Raw genomic sequence first — 7,551 nt, 5'->3', positions numbered from 1 at the left:
CATGTCCGAAAGCTGAATTAAAAAAAAATAATAATGCAGCGCAGTATGCCAGTTCTCGGAGATTACCCCCCCAATAAGTCACAAAGCGTGAAGAGGTAACCATTAACTTATTTGCTGAACAGTTGCACTGTGATTAATAAGTACATGTCAGTAAAATTCAAGTATGTGAAACATTATGAAGACCATGTCCAGCTATGTGCTATGTTGATACATTTTGATTAATAAAACTGCATTTTGTTCTTAATTTCACGGTATTGCAGACTATTTAGAACATACAATATAAGGAGGCTAGAAAGGAAAATAAAAATAACTTGGTGTAACAGTATGAGTCATGCTAATTATATATTTTGCATCAGTGATATGTGTCAGTTTTTAAGATAGAAATATTTATTAGAAACACTTTGGTCTAGGGCATGAAGTATTTGCCACCTGTAGTGTCCATTTGTCTCCTGACTATTCAGGAAAGAATGATTTAGATCAGGTATAATTCTATACTTTTGAAAAAGGATAAGGAACTTGATTCCCATTGGTATCTTCTTCCATAGATAATCGGCAAATGATTACGCCGTTAGTGCTTTCACTCATTTGTTACAAGATAAGTGCTATCAACAAATGCACATGGAAAAAAATGTGTGTGCTTGAATAGCCTGGCATGTAATGTGCGGTACATTACACTATAGGATGACTGCATGAAACACTAATAGAGCATCTTTTTTTTTTCCTGATACAAACTCAAAGATTTAAAAGTTAGTTCCTCAAACTCTCTTCATGTTATCTCATTTTGCAGGATTTCTTTTGATATCTCCTTTTAAAACGTGTCTGTTTTTTTTTTCAAAGTCCAGTAGTAGAGCCCCTACTATCTGACCAGTGGACTACTCTGTGTGATAATTACACATGAGAATAATGTCTTTCTTAAATTCTGTTTAGTTTTATAACTCACAGGGTGAAATGAACAAGAAAGACATTTCAACCATAACATAGATGTAAGTAGGCAACACAGTAGTAGGGACACAAACAAATTATTCACTAACCAAAAAATCCAGTCTATAACATGAAGTGCAGATGAAGAATACTGATTCAGGTCAGGCATAAACAGTAGCTTTATTAAAAGTATAAGTGTTTTCACAGTATCAAACACACTGCTTCATCAGATAATAGAACAAGTAAAACATTGTGTTTAAATGCACACCTATACTTAAACAACTAGCCAGTCAAAAATACCTGCACTTAAAACATTCACACTATTAAAGTACTAGTTCCACTGAAATTGCTATACTATATTCTAGACAAAGAGCAACTAACCTGCAGCTAAAACATTAACATTGTCAAGGAGCTGATACCACAAAAACTATTATTAACTTCTTCTTTCGGCTTTTTCCCAGTTAGGGGTCGCCACTGCGGAACCCCGGTCCGCTAATGATTGGCAGTAGATTTTTACGGTGCCAAGGTGTCAGCCCGATACCCAACCTTCAACGAAGGCATGCCCATTCACGCATGTTTTTCAAATGCCACTCGACCACGGGAAGGACATGCAGACTCCACATAGAAGGCGCTCCAGCCGAGAATCGAACGGGAGAACCTATTGCTGTGAGGCGACAATGCTACCACTGCACCACCGTGGCTTCAAAAACTAATATAAAAATACATCAAGACATGCATAATAAAATACATATACAACAAAAACATAATTTTTGGTCCCTAATAAAACTCATTACAAATCATACATTTTTCAATGGTCTGTTTACATGTTTGTATAACCTACATTTAAAAACTATGTTTATTAATAAGAATTATTTAACTATTTCCTATAGCCCCTAGCTTTCAAAAAAGTCCATATAGGGACTTTATCATTGAGACCATGTCCTGTATCAGCACGCATGCAAATAGTCCATCTTGTTTCTGATGAATCAGTCCTGTTCATAAAGTCACCTCCTCTGAGGGTTGCTAACAGTCTCTCTACCACTAAAAACATAAATTTATGTGAAGAGTCATGTTGTTCACCATGCTTAGCTAGGATGCTAATATTGTTGGTATTGTTAATGTTACTCAAATGTTCACTAATTCTATCCCCGAGTCTTCTGTCAGATTTTCCAATATAGAATGACTGACATTTCAAGCAGTAAGTTAAAGACACAACATGGCAAGTGTTTCAGTTAGCATATACATTAAATTTAAACCGTTTCCCTGTATCAAGATGTACAAATAAATTAGTGGTATCAATATAGTTGATACATTGGTTAGAAGAAAACATACTAACTTTACTAGCTATCTTTATCTTTGAAGGGTGCTTAGGGTAGCATAACATTCTACACAGGTTCCTTTTATTTTTGAACACAAAGTTTGGATGCTCATCCACAATTTCCTTGAACTTAGGATCAGATGTCAATATGTGCCAATTTTTTTTGTATATTTCAGTAACCTGTTTAACATCACTGGAATAAAAGACTGATATCCTTAAACTATTAGTTTTCATGGCTCATGCCAGGTGTTCACTCTTGCCTATATCCATGTGTAAAGAGTAATACGATCTAGCATATGTGAACATAAGTCCATTAACATGGTCTAAAGTTGTCTCTTCTTGACTATCATTGTATGCCCTTTCTATAAATCTATGTTTTAAGTCATCCAACTCTTGTAAAACTTTCTCAGCACTTACATTAAGGCAAGGAATTCTCATACCTTGTCCTTTAATCACCTTAGTAAAAATATGCCTGTGGTGCATACTATCTATGAAAAAGTGTGTTACCATGGCATTCCTTCCTATGCACCTCAATAGTAACTTTACCATTACTAGACTTAATGACCTTAATGTCAAGGAAATTGATTTCACAAAAGGAGGTTGTCACTGTAAACCTCAGGAAAGATGTACTAGAATTAATGTATGCAAAAAACATATTAAAATCAACCTAGTCACTGCTCCAGGTAATAAACAAATCATCACAAAACATCTGTAAAAAATAATATGTTATGTACATACATATACATACATACATACAAATATTTCAAGCATGGGCAATAATGCCATTCTAGCTTGCCAATATACCAAAACACTTGTTCCCATAATAAGTGCCCAGGCTGTTCTTAAAAATATCTAAACTAGTACTTGCTTTAGTGTAATTAGGTACTCTGTTCCATGCATTGGTTACTCTATCATAGAACTATTTAGTGCACTTCTCATTCCTATAGAAACTTCTACATAGGTTGTCTGATGATTCTCTGGTACTTTTTGATAACCCCAAACATTCCTAGAGGTAGTTGTCCCTAAATGTCCTATATATCTGAATAACATCTCCTCTTAGGTACCTGTAAGAGATACTGTACAAGTTCAGATATTTTAGTCTTTCATAATAACTTACATTTTCACATCCATGGATGCCCTTGGTATATTTCTGCCATACTCTTTCCGGTTTACTCATCCTTGTTTTCTTATAAGGTTTCCATATTGTTATTCCATACTCAAGTTTGAGTCTAATGTAACTAACAAACAAAGACTTCATTATTTTTGATTTTTTAGACTTTATAAATCTTTTTATGCAACCAATTGTGTTGACATGATTAGAAAAACTCAAAGCTGAATCTACTTGTATACCCAAGTCCTTATATGAGTCTACAGTTTCAATCACTGTGCCCTGTATTAAATACTCACCTTTCAATTTATGTCTCCCAAATCTCATATGCTTAGTTTTTTACGCATTTATCAGCATATTATTCTCCTGTGCCCAATTGGTCAGTTTAGTCAAGTTATTTTGCAGACATGCCTAATCTTTAACACATGTAATCAGTTTACCCAATTTCAGGTCATCTGCATATAAATTGCATATAGATTGCAGAACATCTCAGATGAAAAAAACTTAGATCTGAAAGACACAATCTAAACAAGTAAGGGCCTAGGACAGAGCCCTGTGGGACACCCTGACTGTAACCAAGGATTTCACCTGTCCAGTTGCTGTATAATACTTGCAATGTCCTATTTGTAAGCCATGCAGCTATCCATCTTATCAAGAGTCCATCAATACCTATTTGTACTAATTTATTGATCAGTGTTTTGTGTATGACCCTGTCAAATGCTGAAGTTAAATCTATATAAATTATATCACAGCACAATTTTTCATTCATAGCTGTTATTAAATGTTATAGAACATCATGTTACAGGTGGTAATATATCTGTTTCTGACATATGCATGCTGATATATGGTTTCAAGTCCTAACCTATCCATTTCTGGCAATAACTTATCCAATATTACTTTCTCCATTATTTTTCCACAACATGAAAGTAGACTTAGGGGTCTATATGACTCTGGGTTTGTCCTACTCCCCTTTTCCTTAAAGACAGGTTTAATAAGTGCATGTCTCCAATCTTGAGGAATTTCCCCATATTTATATGACCTAGTGAATAATACATATAATGGTACTGTAAGTTCTTGCTGAAGTGTTCTCAGGTCATTGTTACTAATTCCGTCTCCTCCCAGTGCTTTGTTTGAATCCAGTCTGTGCAGTTCTTTTTCAATATAATCTAATTTGATTCCAGTATCTAGAGTTAACTGGATGTCACTCAGACAACTTATAACCACTTTTGTGGAGCCAAACTGTTTTGCATAAGATTTTGTAAATATATCTATAATCTGTTGTGTCTGAGAATAAATTTTAGAATCTGCACACAGTTTATCAATTTGTGTGTCTTTACTCCTTCCACAGATTATGTATCTATAATAAGGTTTCCTATTATGCTCAATATCTTTATATACATTTTCTTCAAAGTTTTCTTGATCTTGTCTCACACTATGCTTAATCTGTTTGTCCAGCTTGTTTATTTCAGTTTTCAAAGCTGTAGTTCGACTTCTCTTCCATTTCTTATATTTTTTGTCTCTCACCTTAATCAGATATATTGTTCTTATGGAAATATATCCCCCTGATGTTGTATGTCTAGATCCTGATGTTAAACTTTTTTTTGATTTTTTGCACTCATACAATTTCTTTTTCAAAACTTTTCATATTTCATCTGCAATTTAGTTTTACAAAGTGACTGTTTTGCTTACATATAATCTGTGCATTGCCTTAGATTTCAGTTTGGCAGAATTATCTAGCAACAAATTAACCTTTATAACCCCATGATCACTGCACATCAATGGTGATAAAACTTGACAAAACAAAACAAAAAAGTGAGTAAGAAGGTGCACCATGCGCTGTATGATGGTATCAATGAAGCAGAAATAGTCTCATATGATAAAATCCAAAGTTTAACAAAAAACAAAACTGGTAGAGAGTTAAGCTTTCCACGTTTATCTAAGCGTTTCTTCAGACTTAAAATGCAGTCAAAATCCTCCTCAAACAGCAATTAATTAATTAAAAAGCTATGATGAATTAGCATGGACAGCAAAATGAAATGAAGCAAGAGATACAGAAATGACATATCAAAAAGTATCATGTTCTTAGTGTATATATAAAAAAACAATAAATAAATTCATATGGTGGATATATCAAAGCTAAAAACAACTAAAAAAACTGTTGAGAAACTAAATGATTGAGTGGTGTGGTGGCAAGAACGGCTTGAGTGCTATCCTATCATTCAAGCATATTTATGGCCTTGTAGCTTAAGTATCCATTTAGCCTCCCTTTCCTCAGTTAAAGTTCTGTGACTAGTTCTAACACCTGAAATTTGAATTTATGTGAATCACCTTTATCTAATACATGTTTAGCTGGCATTGATAATATTGCCCTTGCTAATTAGCGTAAACGTGTTCGAAAACACATGGCATGACTGACAACATAAAACAACAGACTGTTGGTGGAGGGACAATCAGCAAACTGCTTTGAATTATAGTAACGTGTGTCACCGGATGTGTAAAGCAATCCGTTTGAAGAACATGAATGCATTGCTTGCATGAATGGCATATGGGTGCCCTACCTTCTTTGTGGATCTTTCACATGTCTTGTTCTTGTCATAACATAACAATCTGTTCAGTGATGACATGTTTCTATAAGCTATTCTAGGTCTGTCTCAATTAAGCTCTTAATTTTGTCATCTAACATCAAAATCCTCCAGTTTTATTTAACACATCCACAACATGATCGTTCCTATTAGTATAGGGAAGGACTATTCTATTAACAGAGGGAGTCTCAACGAACCTACTTTATCGGTCTCAAGGAAGGGTCGGTTGCATTCTTGTGGATTTTTGGTAAACCCCTGAAAGAAGGTACTAGGGGTTTATCCACTAAAAAATAGCGGTATAAGTCATTGTCCTTGAGACCGATCGTATCGAGTCGTGGATGGTTAACTGAACCATTGTCGATTTATGTAGACAAATTATTAAAACCTGTAGTAGCTGAGATAAGCTACATCTTGAAAGACACCTCACACTTCTTGGAATCTTAAGCTGGAGACATCTTGGTCACCTTAGATGTGAAATCTCTTTCACATCTATACCAAATGATGTCGCATCGAGTATATCAGGGAACTATTGGTCCAAGAAATACACCTAATAATATTACTGTGAGATGTTTAGCTCTACTTGAAATCATACTTGAGAATAATGTCCTATGTTATGATGATAGGTATATTTACAAATAAAAAGAGTGGCCATGGGCACACCATGTGCCAATGCCTATGCCAACTTGGTATTGGCACAATGGGAGGCTCGATATGTCTTAGACGCAGGCCTTGAACATAACATCCATCTAAAATACTACAATAGATTTGTGGACGATGTTATTTTATTATGGGGTGGTGATGTTGAACAACTGCTATCTTTTGTCAGCTACTTAAATAAGACAACAAGCTTTTTGAGCTTTGAATGCCAATATTCATTTGATGTGATTGAGTTTTTAGATGTCAAAATAACCAAGGGAACATTAGGTTTTGACACAGAATTGTTTAGAAAACAGTGTTGGAGAAACAACTTATTGCATCGTACTAGCATGCATCCGAAACATGTCCATCGTAATATAGTCAAAAATCAAGTGACCAGGGTTTCTAAATTAACCACACAGAGCAATACCTATGACTACCATAAAACTGAGTTAGCCAAGAACTTCATTAGCAGAGGATATGATCGTAGCATGTATTGGATGACATCTCTATGGGTGATGTGTACAGGGACACGGTTGGTGCCCCAATTTTGAACAAAGTAGGTTCGAGACTCCACGCTCATTAGTACCAACGCCCTCTGTTAATAGAATAGTCCTTCCCTATACTAATAGGAACGATCATGTTGTGGATGTGTTAAATAAAAACTGGAGGATTTTGATGTTAGATGACAAAATAAGAGCTTAATTGAAGACAGACCTAGAATAGTTTATAGAAACATGTCATCACTGAACAGATTGTTATGTTATGACAAGAACAAGACATGTGAAAGATCATCCATGCCATTCATGCAAGCAATGCATTCAACTATAAATTCAAGCAGTTTGCTGATTGTCGCCCACCAACAACTTAGTCTATGTTGTTACATGTCAGTCATGCCATGTGTTTTAGCAAGGGCAATATTATCAATGCCCTAGCTAAACATGTATTAGATAAAGGTGATTCACATAAATTCAAATTTCAGGTGT

Source organism: Protopterus annectens, chromosome 5.part0, assembly GCF_019279795.1.
Source record: "Protopterus annectens isolate FY-2018-M chromosome 5.part0, PAN1.0, whole genome shotgun sequence".
Classification (NCBI taxonomy): domain Eukaryota; kingdom Metazoa; phylum Chordata; order Ceratodontiformes; family Protopteridae; genus Protopterus; species Protopterus annectens.
The sequence above is the reverse complement of the archived record's forward strand: the minus strand, read 5'-3'. Positions refer to the sequence as shown.